General features: G+C 41.3%; 1 protein-coding gene across 2 annotated transcripts in view; it reads left to right on the top strand.

Annotated features, from left to right (window-relative positions):
* The first annotated feature begins 713 nt into the window (after positions 1 to 713).
* The window catches only part of LOC106578528 (NEDD4-like E3 ubiquitin-protein ligase WWP1), a 71,088-nt gene continuing 55,617 nt past the window's right edge, over positions 714 to 16,184 (top strand). The window contains exon 1 of one of the 2 annotated variants that reach the window (XM_014157445.2): positions 714 to 736. The gene's annotated coding sequence lies outside the window, so the exon portion shown is untranslated. Of the gene's footprint in view, positions 737 to 1,432; positions 1,696 to 16,184 lie in introns of those variants that run through there. The other variant, XM_014157443.2, reaches the window with a different exon arrangement.

The raw sequence follows: 16,184 nt of genomic DNA, 5'->3' as shown, positions 1-16,184 counted from the left end.
CCTGACTGCTTGTTTTTGTCAATTCTGCTGGGGGTGGCCACAAGCAGGCCATCGTACACCTGCCAAAAAACAGAAAAATGCTTAGAGACATAAGACTTATACAGTGACTTTACATAGACTATAGCCACTACATAGCCTATGTCTGTCTGGAGCCAAAGGGGAGGCATCAATAATCTTGGTGCATGTAACAATAAGATTATATACGCATAGTACCTATTTGTTGTCTCAGGAACAAACAACCTCATTTTCAGGTGTTTCAGTGATATATGAAGTTTGTTTGAATAGTGTTAAAATTATTATTATTATTTTTTTAACAGACTGAGATAATCCAGCAAGCATTATTTTATTTTTACAAATTCTTCTTATTATGGTCACTGGTTGAAATGTACATTTATTTTCGTAGCCATCAAAGTATTCATTCGGTCCAGGCCAGCTACGAGCCTGCGTTTCTACAGGAAGCCCAAATCTGATCTTTTTTTCACGAATTGGTCTTTTGACCAATCAGATGAGATCTGAAAAAGATCAGAAGTGAAAAGACATGAAAAAAGACGTGATTGGTCAAAAGACCAATTAGTGGGGAAAAAAATATCAGAATTGTGCTACCTGTGTAGACGCAGACGTAGTGACATAGTTGGGGCGGCGTCAGACGTCGCCGTCTGCTTTTGCTGCAGGGTGTCGTGCAACCAGAGAGGGAGAGGCAAAGCGAGAGGATTTACTCTGCCCAAAATCTGTTTACGTGAGATAAGCCCCTTTTTGTATGGATGTCTATCAGAAAGTGTCGAATTACTTGAGGCTTATTTGATTTAATATACGTTTAGTCATGTATAAGCTGTTACAAATGTACTGTTATAAGTGGATTCACGCGGCATTCCGTCAACGTTGAGAAAAACGACGTATTGTGCCTGTTGTTTATGCGGGTATCTGCCCTCCATTGGCTAGAACGGTCCCATCTGCTCTCTTCTGCCTTCAATCATTGAGGACATATATTTTCCATTGTTAGAGCGGTCACGCTGTTATCTTGTCAATATAATGCATGAATCATCTACTAGATTCAGCCACTGCCCGATTTTTTTTTCATGGTGCCGGAACCTAATTACTAATACTTCGTAGACTGGAAATTGACCACAAGAAGCACATAAATATATGACATTTGACTAAAGCATAATCACTTCAAACCTTGCTTACATTTGTATACGATCATATATATACTATATTATGCGTGGTAATACTTTGGAACAGATTTCGAAAATACATATGTTTTACAGTTTATGTCCAACAATAAAACATGTTGAGCGATGACTCGTGTGGACGGACTGGAGCTCCGACATCACATAAAATGACGTTTTTATTCAAAACGACTAATTTCAGGACCAAAGAATAGCCCGAAATTACACATTCGTTGGTTGCGGAAATCAGTCGTTATGGATAAAAACGTCCTTTTTATTAAAATAAAATATGTGTATGTGACGTTGGAGCTTCTTCAGTCCGCATACACAAATTGTCGCACAACTCCTTCATAAATCCTGGAGTTATCTACTACGGTGTATGCGAGAACCTGTCTGTGGCGAGAACCTGTCTGTGACGATAGACGGCAATCGTAGCTGGACGCTCAGCCTGAGAGGTTAATGCCTGGCTGTTTATCGAGAGAACATAGCTACAGGGAGTTTATAACACCGGGTTGGAGCTACAGGCACGGTAAGCCACCCAAACTTAGAGACGTTTGATGTCTGTCCTCTACAATTGTACATTTCTGCTTCAAGTTGAGCCTGCTTGTATTTCAGCTATCTAACATTAGCTAGGCTAGCTACGTTCCTCCAACTCAACTGACTTGAGATCTTTGCTTGAGGTAGTATAGGATCTTGTTTAGCGAACTAGATAGTAGCTAGCTAATTAACTGAGATACCAGATGAAGTAGTTTAACTAGATACCAAGTGATTGGTTACTACTAGCGAGCTGATACTAACGTTAGCTAGCTACAATATATTTGTTTAAAATGGCTAGCTAACTTTAGCTAACGTTAACTGGTAATGGACCGTGCTATCATCATCAGTAAGTAATGCCAGCAAAAGATGGCGGACACCTAACCAAGCTACGAGCTAGCTATCCGACTGCTGCTATGGCCTCGCTAAGTAGTTAGCTAGCTAGCTAACTTAACTGTGTCTGACCACTCGATTGTTTGTTTTTGTCCGTTGTGATCAGTGTGCCCGGTCTAATACACTCCCAAATAATTGCGAGACATGTAATGTTAACTAACTTAGCTAGCTGGTTAGCTAAAATACACGGAATCACCCAATATTACTCATGGTGATAAATGCCAACGTCCTTGCAATTTTACTAAAGATTAGCTAACGTTCATTTATCCCCAATTTATCTAGCTAACGTTTGCTAATTAACACCTTTACCATTTCATAAAACGAGTTACACTTGACTTGTAGCTAATAATGTTGTCGGTATTTTGTGTACTCTGGGTAACTTTTCATCGTTATTGCCCTAGATAACTCCATCTAGGGTTAAAGAAATAAAGCTAGCTAACGCTAGTTCCACGGTTGTTTTGTTGCAACACGAATTGAACTATTGATGTAATGTTATAGCTAACGTTACGTTTAACTCTGGCTAGTGTCCGTGATGATGTGGTTCTGCCAATGTGGCCTCGAAATTGCCATGGTACTTTACAGAGACTAACAACTAATCTGTTTGGACACTATTCTGAGAAAATATGATGATTTTCTAATAACATAGACACTTCCCTCATACGCCAATTTTTAGATCCTATAGATTTGTCTGCCTTCATTATTCTCTCATGTGTGTCTGTAGCCCTATTGAGGCCTAGGCTATTTGGAGACCAAGCCTGTGACTTGGGAGAGAATGAAACAAATAAGGCCTCCAGTTTTTTTTCTAAGTGCTCTTCCACACATATTGGTCTTTTGTGATTGCAGGCCTGAGGGTAGCATCCTCCCATTGACAGTAGTATTGTATGCTTTGGCTGTCGGTGTGAAGGCGTTAGTTACATGATGCTGTCACTTGAGCAGCGCCTTTGGCAGGGTCTATCCATAATGCTTATTTTGCCTCTGTTTCCCCCTCTGTTGTTGACCTTTCACAAGGAAACAGCTATGTGTGGGAATTCTTGAGTTGTCTCTTGCACCTGACTGTGTGAGGCTAGTGGCTCATGCCAAGGTAAATGAATGTTGCAAGTGTAAAAAGGCAATGCCCCTGTTTTTGGTAGATAAGTCTGGGTGGGTGTTGTAACGTCAGTTTGTCAATCATTCCTGTGTTTTAAAAATATCTATTTGTATAAGCTGAATGCAATCAGTGGAAATCTTGGTAAAATGGTTCATTGTTTTAGAGTGAAGTCAGTGTTTTGTGCTGGTGTGGTTGCAGGCGTCTAGCTAGCCTAATCTGTCTATTTGAAATGAAGACACCTCTAATGCATAAAGTCTGCCGCTCCTTGTAGGTCAATCACTTTAAATATGAATAAGATTTCAATTCCTTAGTGTTGGCTGTAAGTTTAGGCCTGCACAGTGCATGGAGCGAGGCTACTAGGCCTAGATCAGATATCTATATTCAGCCGCGGGCCAACTTTTTTTTCTTGAGTGGATTGTCGGGGGCCACCTAATTGGAATACTTGACCAGATTTCTAAAATTAAATTAACTTGAAACTGAGTTCCTGGTGTTTTTACAGCCTTATGTCCAACAATGAAAATTCATCAACAACAAAAAAATAAACATATACAGTTCCAGTCATTCCAGGGTTTTTCTTTTCTTTTTACTATTTTCTACCATTGTAGAATAATGACGACGTCAACTTTTGAATAACAATCATGTAGAAACCAAAAAAAAGTGTTGAACAAATCAAAATATATATTTGAGATTTTTCAAAGTAAATCAAATCAAATTTATTTATATAGCCCTTCGTACATCAGCTGATATCTCAAAGTGCTGTACAGAAACCCAGCCTAAAACCCCAAACAGCAAGCAATGCATGTGAAAGAAGCACGGTGGCTAGGAAAAACTCCCTAGGAAAAACTCCCTAGAAAGGCCAAAAACCTAGGAAGAAACCTAGAGAGGAACCAGGCTATGAGGGGTGGCCAGTCCTCTTCTGGCTATGCAGGGTGGATATTATAACAGAACATGGTCAAGATGTTAAAATGTTCATAAATGACCAGCATTGTCAAATAATAATAATCATAGTAGTTGTCGAGGGTGCAACAAGCACGTCCGGTGAACAGGTCAGGGTTCCATAGCCGCAGGCAGAACAGTTGAAACTGGAGCAGCGACACGGCCAGGTGGACTGGGGACAGCAAGGAGTCATCATGCCAGGTAGTCCTGAGGCATGGTCCTAGGGCTCAGGTCCTCCGAGAGAAAGAGAGAATTAGAGAGAGCATATTTAAATTCACACAGGACACCGGATAAGACAAGAGAAATACTCCAGATGTAACAGACTGACCCTAGCCCCCCCGACACATAAACTACTGCAGCATAAATACTGGAGGCTGAGACAGGAGGGATCAGAAGACACTGTGGCCCCATCCGATGATACCCCCGGACAGGGCCAAACAGGCAGGATATAACCCCACCCACTTTGCCAAAGCACAGCCCCCACACCACTAGAGGGATGTCTCCAACCACCAACTTACCGTCCTAAGACAAGGCCGAGTATAGCCCACAGCGATCTCCGCCATGGCACAACCCAAGGGGGGGCGCCAACCCAGACAGGAAGACCACGTCAGTGACGCACCCCTCCCATGGACGGCATGGAAGAACACCAGTAAGCCAGTGACTCAGCCCCTGTAAAAGGGTTAGAGGCAGAGAATCCCAGTGGAAAGAGGGGAACCGGCAAGGCAGAGACAGCAAGGGCGGTTCGTTGCTCCAGCCTTTCCGTTCACCTTCACACTCCTGGGCCAGACTATACTTAATCATAGGACCTACTGAAGAGATAAGTCTTCAGTAAAGACTTAAAGGTTGAGACTGAGTCTGCGTCTCTCACATTGGTAGGCAGACCATTCCATAAAAATGGAGCTCTATAGGAGAAAGCCCTACCTCCAGCCGTTTGCTTAGAAATTCTAGGGACAATTAGGAGGCCTGCGTCTTGTGACCGTAGCGTACGTGTAGGTATGTACGGCAGGACCAAATCGGAAAGATGGGTAGGAGCAAGCCCATGTAATGCGTTGTAGGTTAGCAGTAAAACCTTGAAATCAGCCCTTGCCTTAACAGGAAGCCAGTGTAGGGAGGCTAGCACTGGCGTAATATGATCAATTTTTTTTGGTCTAGTCAGGATTCTAGCAGCCGTATTTAGCACTAACTGAAGTTTGTTTAGTGCTTTATCCGGGTAGCCGGAAAGTAGAGCATTGCAGTAGTCCAGCCTAGAAGTAACAAAAGCATGGAATAATTTTTCTGCGTCATTTTTGGACAGAAAGTTTCTGATTTTTGCAATGTTACGTAGATGGGGAAAAAAAGCTGTCCTTGAAACAGTCTTGATATGTTCTTCAAAAGAGAGATCAGGGTCCAGAGTAACGCCGAGGTCCTTCACAGTTTTATTTGAGACGACTGTACAACCATCCAGATTAATTGTCAGATTCAACAGAAGATCTTTTTGTTTCTTGGGACCTAGAACAAGCATCTCTGTTTTGTCCGAGTTTAACCTCTCTGGGCTAGGCGGGACGAATTCGTCCCACCTACGTAACAGCCAGTTGAAGCCTGTGGCGCGATTTTCAAAACCTTAAAAATCCTATTACTTCAATTTCTCAAACATATGACTATTTTACAGCTATTTAAAGACAAGACTCTCGTTAATCTAACCACACTGTCCGATTTCAAAAAGGCTTTACAACGAAAGCAAAACATTAGATTATGTCAGCAGAGTACCAAGCCAGAAATAATCAGACACCCATTTTTCAAGCTAGCATATAATGTCACAAAAACCCAGAAGACAGCTAAATGCAGCACTAACCTTTGATGATCTTCATCAGATGACAACCCTAGGACATTATGTTATACAATACATGCATGTTTTGTTCAAGTTCATATTTATATCAAAAACCAGCTTTTTACATTAGCATGTGACGTTCAGAACTAGCATACTTCCGGGGAATTCGCTAACATTTTACTAAATTACTCACGATAAACGTTCACAAAAAGCATAACAATTATTTTAAGAATTATAGATACAGACCTCCTCTATGCACTCGATATGTCCGCTTTTAAAATAGCTTTTTGGTGAAAGCACATTTTGCAATATTCTAAGTACATAGCCCAGGCATCACGGGCTAGCTATTTAGACACCCGGCAAGTTTAGCACTCACCATAATCATATTTACTATTATAAAAGTTTGATTACCTTTTGTTGTCTTCGTCAGAATACACACCCAGGACTGCTACTTCAATAACAAATGTTGGTTTGGTCCAAAATAATCCATCGTTATATCCGAATAGCGGCGTTTTGTTCGTGCGTCCCAGACACTATCTGAAATGGTAAATCAGGGTCGTGCGCATGGCGCAATTCGTGACAAAAAAAATCTAAATATTCCATTACCGTACTTCGAAGCATGTCAACTGCTGTTTTAAAATCCATTTTTATGCCATTTTTCTCGTAAAAAAGCGATAATATTCCGACCGGGAATGTCCATTTAGCTAAACAGAGGAAAGTAAACAAAGCTTTCGGTCGACGCGGGCACGAGCCTGAGTCTCACAGTACTGTAACCAGCCACTACCCAAACGCGCTACTTTTTTTCAGCCAGAGCCTGCAAAGCCACGATTCAGCTTTTTACCGCCTTCTGAGACCCTATGGCAGCCGTAGGAAGTGTCACGGGAGAGCTAAGATCCTCACTCTTCAATAAACAGAGACAAGAAGAACGACACCTTGTCAGACAGGCCACTTCCTGAATGAAACCTTCTCACATTTTTGCCTGCCAAATGAGTTCTGTTATACTCACAGACACCATTCAAACAGTTTTAGAAACTTTAGGGTGTTTTCTATCCATATGTAATAAGTATATGCATATTCTAGTTACTGGGTAGGAGTGGTAACCAGATTAAGTCGGGTACATTTTTTATCCGGCGGTGTAAATACTGCCCCCTAGCCCTAACAGGTTAAAAGTAGAACGTTTGCAGCTATCCACTTCTTTATGTCTGCAACACAGGCTTCTAGCGAGGGCAATTTTGGGGCTTCACCATGTTTCATTGAAATGTACAGCTGTGTGTCGTCCGCATAGCAGTGAAATTTAACATGTTTTCGAATGACATCCCCAAGAGGTAAAATATATAGTGAAAACAATAGTGGTCCTAAAACGGAACCTTGAGGAACACCGAAATTTACAATTTGTTTGTCAGAGGACAAACCATTCACAGAGACAAACTGATATCTTTCCGACAGATAAGATCTAAACCAGGCCAGAACTTGTCCATGTAAACCAATTTGGGTTTCCAATCTCTCCAAAAGAATGTGGTGATCGATGGTATCAAAAGCGGCACTAAGATCTAGGAGCACAAGGACAGATGCAGAGCCTCGGTCTGACGTCATTAAAAGGTCATTTACCACCTTCACAAGTGCAGTCTCAGTGCTATGATGGGGTCTAAAACCAGACTGAAGCGTTTCGTCTACATTGTTTGTCTTCAGGAAGGCAGTGAGTTGCTGTGCAACAGCTTTTTCTAAAATTTGAGAGGAATGGAAGATTCGATATAGGCCGATAGTTTTTTATAATTTCTGGGTCAAGATTCTGCTTTTTCAAGAGAGGCTTTATTACTGCCACTTTTAGTGAGCTTGGTACACATCCGGTGGATAGAGAGCCGTTTATTATGTTCAACATAGGAGGGCCAAGCACAGGAAGCAGCTCTTTCAGTAGTTTAGTTGGAATAGGGTCCAGTATGCAGCTTGAGGGTTTGGAGGCCATGATTATTTTCATCATTGTGTCAAGAGATATAGTACTAAAACACTTTAGTATCTCCCTTGATCCTAGGTCCTGGCAGAGTTGTGTAGACTCAGGACAATGGAGCTTTGGAGGAATACCCAGATTTAAAGAGGAGTCCGTAATTTGCTTTCTAATGATCATGATCTTTTCCTCAAAGAAGTTCATAAATTTATTACTGCTGAAGTGAAAGCCATCCTCCATTTGCGAAGGCTGCTTTTTAGTTAGCTTTGCGACAGTATCAAAAAGAAATTTCGGATTGTTCTTATTTTCCTCAATTAAGTTGGAAAAATAGGATGATCGAGCAGCAGTGAGGGCTCTTCGATACTGCACGGTACTGTCTTTCCAAGCTAGTCGGAAGACTTCCAGTTTGGTGTGGCGCCATTTCCATTCCAATTTTCTGGAAGCTTGCTTCAGAGCTCGTGTATTTTCTGTATACCAGGGAGCTAGTTTCTTATGACAGATGTTTTTAATTTTTAGGGGTGCAACTGCATCTAGGGTATTGCGCAAGGTTAAGTTGAGTTCCTCGGTTAGGTGGTTAACTGATTTTTGTCCTCTGACGTCCTTGGGTAGGCAGAGGGAGTCTGGAAGGGCATCAAGGAATCTTTGGGTTGTCTGAGAATTTATAGCACGACTTTTAATGCTCCTTGGTTGGGGTCTGAGCAGATTATTTGTTGCGATTGCAAACGCATTATAATGGTGGTCCGATAATCCAGGATTATGAGGAAAAACATTAAGATCCACAACATTTATTCCATGGGACAAAACTAGGTCCATAGTATGACTGTGGCAGTGAGTAGGTCCAGAGACATGTTGGACAAAACCCACTGAGTCGATGATGGCTCCGAAAGCCTTTTGGAGTGGGTCTGTGGACTTTTCCATGTGAATGTTAAAGTCACCAAAAATTTGAATATTATCTGCTATGACTACAAGATCCGATAGGAACTCAGTGAGGAACACTGCATATGGCCCAGGAGGCCTGTAAACAGTAGCTATATAAAAAGTGAGTGAGTAGGCTGCATAGATTTCATGACTAGAAGCTCAAAAGACGAAAACGTCTTTTTTTTTGTATTTTGTATTTTTTTTTTGTATTTTTTTTTTTTTTTGTAAATTGAAATTTGCTATCGTAAATGTTAGCAACACCTCCGCCTTTGCCGGATGCACGGGGGGTATGGTCACTAGTGTAACCAGGGGGGTGAGGCCTCATTTAACACAGTAAATTCATCAGGCTTAAGCCATGTTTCAGTCAGGCCAATCACATCAAGATTATGATCAGTGATTAGTTCATTGACTATAACTGCCTTGGAAGTGAGGGATCTAACATTAAGTAACCCAATTTTGAGATGTGAGGTATCACAATCTCTTTCAATAATGGCAGGAATGGAGGAGGTCTTTATACTAGTGAGATTGCTAAAGCGAACACCGCCATTTTTAATTTTGCCCAACCTAGATCGAGGCACAGACACGGTCTCAATGGGGAAAGCTGAGCTGACTACGCTGACTGTGCTAGTGGCAGACTCCACTAAGCTTCATTGTGGAGCTAGAGGAGTTAGAGCCCTATCTATGTTCGTAGATAAGATGAGAGCACCCCTCCAGCTAGGATGGAGTCCGTCACTCCTCAACAGGCCAGGCTTGGTCCTGTTTGTGGGTGAGTCCCAGAAAGAGGGCCAATTATCTACAAATTCTATCTTTTGGGAGGGGCAGAAAACAGTTTTCAACCAGCGATTGCGTTGTGAGACTCTGCTGTAGAGCTCATCACTCCCCCTAACTGGGAGGGGGCAAGAGACAATTAATCGATGCCGACACATCTTTCTAGCTGATTTACACGCTGAAGCTATGTTGCGCTTGGTGACCTCTGACTGTTTCATCCTAACATCCACGTCGGCACCAACGATAACAATATCTCTATACTCTCTACACTCGCCAGTTTTAGCTTTAGCCAGCACCGTCTTTAGATTAGCCTTAACGCCGGTAGCCCTGCCCCCTGGTAAACAGTGTATGATCGCTGGATGATTCGTTTTAAGTCTAATACTGCGGGTAATGGAGTCGCCAATGACTAGGGTTTTCAATTTGTCAGAGCTAATGGTGGGAGCCGTCGGTGTCTCAGACCCCACAACGGGAGGAGTAGAGACCAGAGAAGTCTCGGCCTCCGACTCGCTTAATGGGGAGAACCGGTTGAAAGTTTCTGTCGGCTGAATAAGCGACACCGGTTGAGCATTCCTACAGCGTTTCCCTCCAGAAGCCATGAGAAAGTTGTCCGGCTGCGGGGACCGTGCGAGGGGGGTTTATACTAACGTTACTATCTGTGCTTACTGGTGGCACAGACGCTGTTTCATCCTTTCCTACACTGAAATTGCCCTTGCCTAACGATTGCGTCTGAAGCTGGGCTTGCAGCACAGCTATCCTTGCCGTAAGGCGATCGTTCTCCTGTATATTATAAGTACAACGACTGCAATTAGAAGGCATCATGTTAATGTTACTTAGCTTCGGATGTTTGAAGTCCTGACGAACCATGTCCAGATAAAACCTCCGGGGTGAAAAAGTTGAATGAAAAAAGTAAAAACCGTCAGGTAGCAAAGTAAGATCGGCAACAAAACGCACAGCAGCGTAAACAAGTCTGCAAGTTGTGACCGGAAACCGAGTAACCACCCTTTGCCCTGACAGCTTTGCACACTCTTGGCATTCTCTCAACCAGCTTCATGAGGTAGTCACCTGGAATGCATTTCAATTAATAGGTATGCCTTGTTAATTTGTGATATTTCTTTCCTTAATGCGTTTGAGCCTATCAGTTGTGTTGTGACATGGTAGGGGTGGTATACAGAAGGTTGCCCTATTTGGTTAAAGACCAAGTCCATAGTATGGCAAGTAGAGGTCGACCGATTACTCGGAATGGCCGATTAATTGGGGCCGCTTTTCAAGTTTTCGTAATCTGTATTTTTGGCCACCGATTTGCCTATTTTTATTTGTTTTTTTTTTATTTATTTTTAAAATTATTTGTAAATTATTTTGAAAAACGTATTTTGTTTTTTTACACCTTTTTATTTAACTAGGCAAGTCAGATTAACCTGTTAGGGCTAGGGGGCAGTATTGACACGGCTGGATAAAAAACATACCCGATTTAATCTGGTTACCACTCCTACCCAGTAACTAGAATATGCATATACTTATTACATATGGATAGAAAACACCCTACATTTTCTAAAACTGTTTGAATGGTGTCTGTGAGTATAACAGAACTCAAATGGCAGGTCAAAACCTGAGAGATTCCTTTACAGGAAGTGGCCTGTCTGACCATTTCTTGAACTTGTTTTCCATCTCTATCATTTACTAAGGATCTCTGCTCTAACGTGACACTTCCAACGTCGTCCATAGGCGCTCAGAGCCCGGGAAAAAACAGAATGTCGTCATTCCAGCCCCAGGCTGAAACACATTATCGCCTTTCTCAAGTGGCCGATCAAGGGACACTGGCTTTATGCGGGTGACCCCGACCGCCCCCGCCTTTGGGATTTTTTCCTCTGTTTGCCGAAAAGGAGATTCCCTGTCGGAATATTATCGCTTTTCTACGAGAAAAATGTCGTAAAAATTGATTTTAAACAGCGGTTGACATGCTTCGAGGTACGGTAATGGAATACTTAGAATTTTATTGTCACGAATTGCGCCATGCGCGTGACACTTCTTTACTATTTCGGTTAGTGTCTGGAACGCACGAACAAAACGCCGCTATTCGGATATAACGATGGATTATTTTGGACCAAACCAACATTTTGTTATTGAAGTAGCAGTCCTGGGTGTGTATTCTGACGAAGACAACAAAAGGTAATCAAACTTTTATAATAGTAAATATGATTATGGTGAGTGCTAAACTTGCCGGGTGTCTAAATAGCTAGCCCGTGATGCCTGGGCTATGTACTTAGAATATTGCAAAATGTGCTTTCACCAAAAAGCTATTTTAAAAGCGGACATATCGAGTGCATAGAGGAGGTCTGTATCTATAATTCTTAAAATAATTGTTATGCTTTTTGTGAACGTTTATCGTGAGTAATTTAGTAAAATGTTAGCGAATTCCCCGGAAGTTAGTTTGCTAGTTCTGAACGTCACATGCTAATGTAAAAAGCTGGTTTTTGATATAAATATGAACTTGATTGAACAAAACATGCATGTATTGTATAACATAATGTCCTAGGGTTGTCATCTGATGAAGATCATCAAAGGTGAGTGCTGCATTTAGCTGTCTTCTGGGTTTTGGTGACATTATATGCTGGCTTGAAAAATGGGTGTCTGATTATTTCTGGCTTGGTACTCTGCTGACATAATCTAATGTTTTGCTTTCGTTGTAAAGCCTTTTTGAAATCGGACAGTGTGGTTAGATTAACGAGAGTCTTGTCTTTAAATGGCTGTAAAATAGTCATATGTTTGAGAAATTGAAGTAATAGGATTTTTAAGGTTTTGAAAATCGCGCCACAGGATAGCAGTGGCTGTTACGTAGGTGGGACGAATTCGTCCCGCCTAGCCTAGAGAGGTTAAGAACACATTCTTATTTTCAATGACGGCGTAGGAACGGGGGTTAACTGCCTTGTTCAGGGGGGATTCGTTTTTGCAACCTTCCGGTTACATTTACATTTAAGTCATTTAGCAGACGCTCTTATCCAGAGCGACTTTCAAATTATTCCAACGCTCTAACCACCTGCCTTACATTGCACTCCACGAGGAGCCTGCATGGCAGGCTGACTACCTGTTACAAGAGGGCAGCAAGAAGCCAAGGTAAGTTGCTAGCTAGCATTAAACTTATAAAAATCAATCAAGCTTCACATAATCACTAGTTAACTACACATGGTTGATGATATTACTAGTTTATCTAGCGTGTCCTGCGTTGCATATAATCAATGTGGTGTCTGTTAATTTCTCATCGAATCACAGCCTACTTCGACAAACGGTGATTTAGCAAGCGCATTTGCACCAATGTACCTAATCATAAACATCAATGCTTTTCTTAAAATCAATACACAAGTATATATTTTTAAACCTGCATATTTAGTTACTATTGCCTGCAAACATGAAATTGTGTCACTGCTCTTGCGTTCATTGCCTGGCTCGTTGCAAACTAATTTGCCAGAATTTTACGCAATTATGACATAACATTGAAGGTTGTGCAATGTAACAGGAATATTTAGACTTAGGGATGCCACCCGTTAGATAAAATACGGACCGGTTCCGTATTTCACTGAAAGAAAAAAATGTTTTGTTTTTGAGATTATAGTTTCCGGATTCGACCATATTAATGACCTAAGGCTCGTATTTGTGTGTTTTATATTATAATTACGTCTATGATTTGATAGCGCAGTCTGCCTGAGCGGTGGTAGGCACCAGCAGGCTCGTAAGCATTCATTCAAACAGCACTTTACTTCATTTTGCCAGCAGCCCTTTGCAATGCATTGCGCTGTTTATGACTTCAAGCCTGTCAACTCCCAAGATTAGGCTGGTGTAACCGATGTGAAATGGCTAGCTAGTTAGCGGGTGTGCGCTAATAGCGTTTCAAACGTCACTCGCTCTGAGACTTGGAGTAGTTTTTCCCCTTGCTCTGCATGGGTAACGCTGCTTCGAGGGTGGCTGTTATTGATGTGTTCCTGGTTTGAGCCCAGGTAAGAGCGAGGAGAGGGACGGAAGCTATACTGTTACACTGGCAATACTAAAGTGCCTATAAGAACATCCAATAGTCAAAGGTATATGAAATACAAATGGTATAGAGAAATAGTCCTATAATAACCTCAACCTAAAACGTCTTACCTGGGAATATTGAAGACTCATGTTAAAAGGAACCACCAGCTTTCATATGTTCTCCTGTTCTGAGCAAGGCACTTAAACGTTAGCTTTCTTACATGGCACATATAGCACTTTTACTTTCTTCTCCAACACTTTGTTTTTGCATTATTTAAACCAAATTGAACATGTTTCATTATTTATTTGCGGCTAAATTGATTTTATTGATGTATTATATTAAGATAAATTAAGTGTTCATTCAGTATTGTTGTAATTGTCATTATTACAAAAAAAAAAAAAAACGGCAGATTTAATCGGTATCGGCTTTTTTGGTCCTCCAATAATCGGTATTGGCGTTGAAAAATCATAATCGGTCGACCTCTAATGGCAAGAACAGCTCAAATAAGAAAAGAGAAACGACAGTCCATTACTTTCAGACATGAAGGTCAGTCAATCTGGAAAATGTCTTGAACTTTGTGCAGTTGCAAAAACCATCAAGCGCAATGATGAAACTGGCTCTCTTGATCACCACCACAGGAAAGGAAGAACCAGAGTTACCTCTGCTGCAGAGGATACGCTCATTGGAGTTATCAGCCTCAGAAATTGCATCCCAAATAAATCTCTCTTACTTGACCTCTGAAACATCTCAACATCAACTGTTCAGAGGAGGCTGTGTGATTCAGGCCTTCATGTTCGAATTGCTGCAAAGAAACCACTTCTACAGGACGCCAATAAGAAGACTTGCTTGAGCCAAGAAACATGAGCAATAGACATTAGACCGGTGGAAATCTGTCCTTTGGTCTGATGAGTCCAAATTCCAACCATCTTGTCTTTTTGAGACGCAGAGTAGGTGAACGGATGATATCCGCATGTGTGGTTCCCACTGTGAAGCATGGAGGAGGTGTGAGGGTTCTTTGCTGGTGACACTGTTGGTGATATATTTAGAATTCAAGGCACACTTAACCAGCATGGCTACCACAGCATTCTGCTGTGATACGCCATCCCATATGATTTGCGCTTGGTGGGACTATCATTTGTTTTTCAACAAGACAATGACCCAACATACCTTCAGGCTGTGTAAGGGCTATTTGACCAAGGAGAGGGATGGAGTGCTGCATCAGAAGGCTTGGCCTCCACAATCACTCGACTTCAACCCAATTGAGATGGTTTGGGATGAGTTGGACAGCAGAGTGAAGGAAAAAGCAGCCAACAAGTGCTCAGCATATGTGGAACTCCTTAACCTCTGGGCTAGGTGGGACGCTTGCGTCCCACCTACTCAACAGCCAGTTGAATCCTGTGGCGCGTTATTCAAATCCTTAGATATGCTATTACTTCAATTTTTCAAAAATATGACTATTTTACACCATTTTAAAGACAAGACTCTCGTTAATCTAACCACACTGTCCGATTTCAAAAAGGCTTTACAACGAAAGAAAAACATTAGATTATGTCAGCAGAGTACCCAGCCAGAAATAATCAGACACCCATTTTTCAAGCTAGCATATAATGTCACATAAACCCAAACCACAGCTAAATGTAGCACTAACCTTTGATCTTCATCAGATGACAACCCTAGGACATTGTTATACAATACATGCATGTTTTGTTCAATCAAGTTTGTATTTATATCAAAACCAGCTTTTTACATTAGCATGTGACTAGCATTCCCACCGAACACTGCCGGTGAATTTACTAAATTACTCACGATAAACGTTCACAAAAATAATGACAATTATTTTAAGAATTATAGATACAGAACTCCTCTATGCACTCGCTATGTCCGATTTTAAAATAGCTTTTCGGTGAAAGCACATTTTGCAATATTCTCAGTAGATAGCCCGGCATCACAGGGTATGTGTGCAGTTTGTCCATGTGTTGTTTTCCCAAGCAGCTGTACAGAGATGTGGGCGTGTCTTTCTAAATATAAAAAAAAATACCGACACATACTTTTAGTGATTTTTTTTATATTTTTTAATGTAAAAAAAATTTTTGGGGGGGGGTTCCAATTCCAACCATGCTTTTTACTTGTTTACACCAGGGATAGTGTTGTCATGATAGCAGAATTTTGACTATGATTCCAAAACGATACAACTGCAAAAAAAGGCGTATTAGCCAAAGTCACAGAATAGAACTGGATCCAGACGGCTCTCTTGAGTTCAATATCATTTATAATAGAAATGTTTGATTTTTGGATCTATGCATTAATTAATCAATTATACAATTCATTTGACTTTGGTAAACTGACTAACTACATAAAGGTAATTTATTTGAATGGTAAATCTGTAGTCTATTGATAAACTAGGTAAATCAAGTACAGGTGACTGCCTATTCAATAGGAGAGTGCACATTCATTGCGTTACTGAGCTTGTTTTGGCTGATTTCATGGGGCTACAGATGATAAACAATCAGTCTTCCATTTATTTATTGTCCTGATAAACATTTGTGTAGAAGAAGCAACCACGTCTTTTTATAAGTGTGCGCTGTCTCTTTAAGACCCATGACCTCATTCAGTCAGCTCCAGCAAAG

The sequence above is a fragment of the Salmo salar genome, chromosome ssa19, assembly GCF_905237065.1.
Source record: "Salmo salar chromosome ssa19, Ssal_v3.1, whole genome shotgun sequence".
Lineage (NCBI taxonomy): Eukaryota > Metazoa > Chordata > Actinopteri > Salmoniformes > Salmonidae > Salmo > Salmo salar.
The sequence above is the reverse complement of the archived record's forward strand: the minus strand, read 5'-3'. Positions and strand labels throughout refer to the sequence as shown.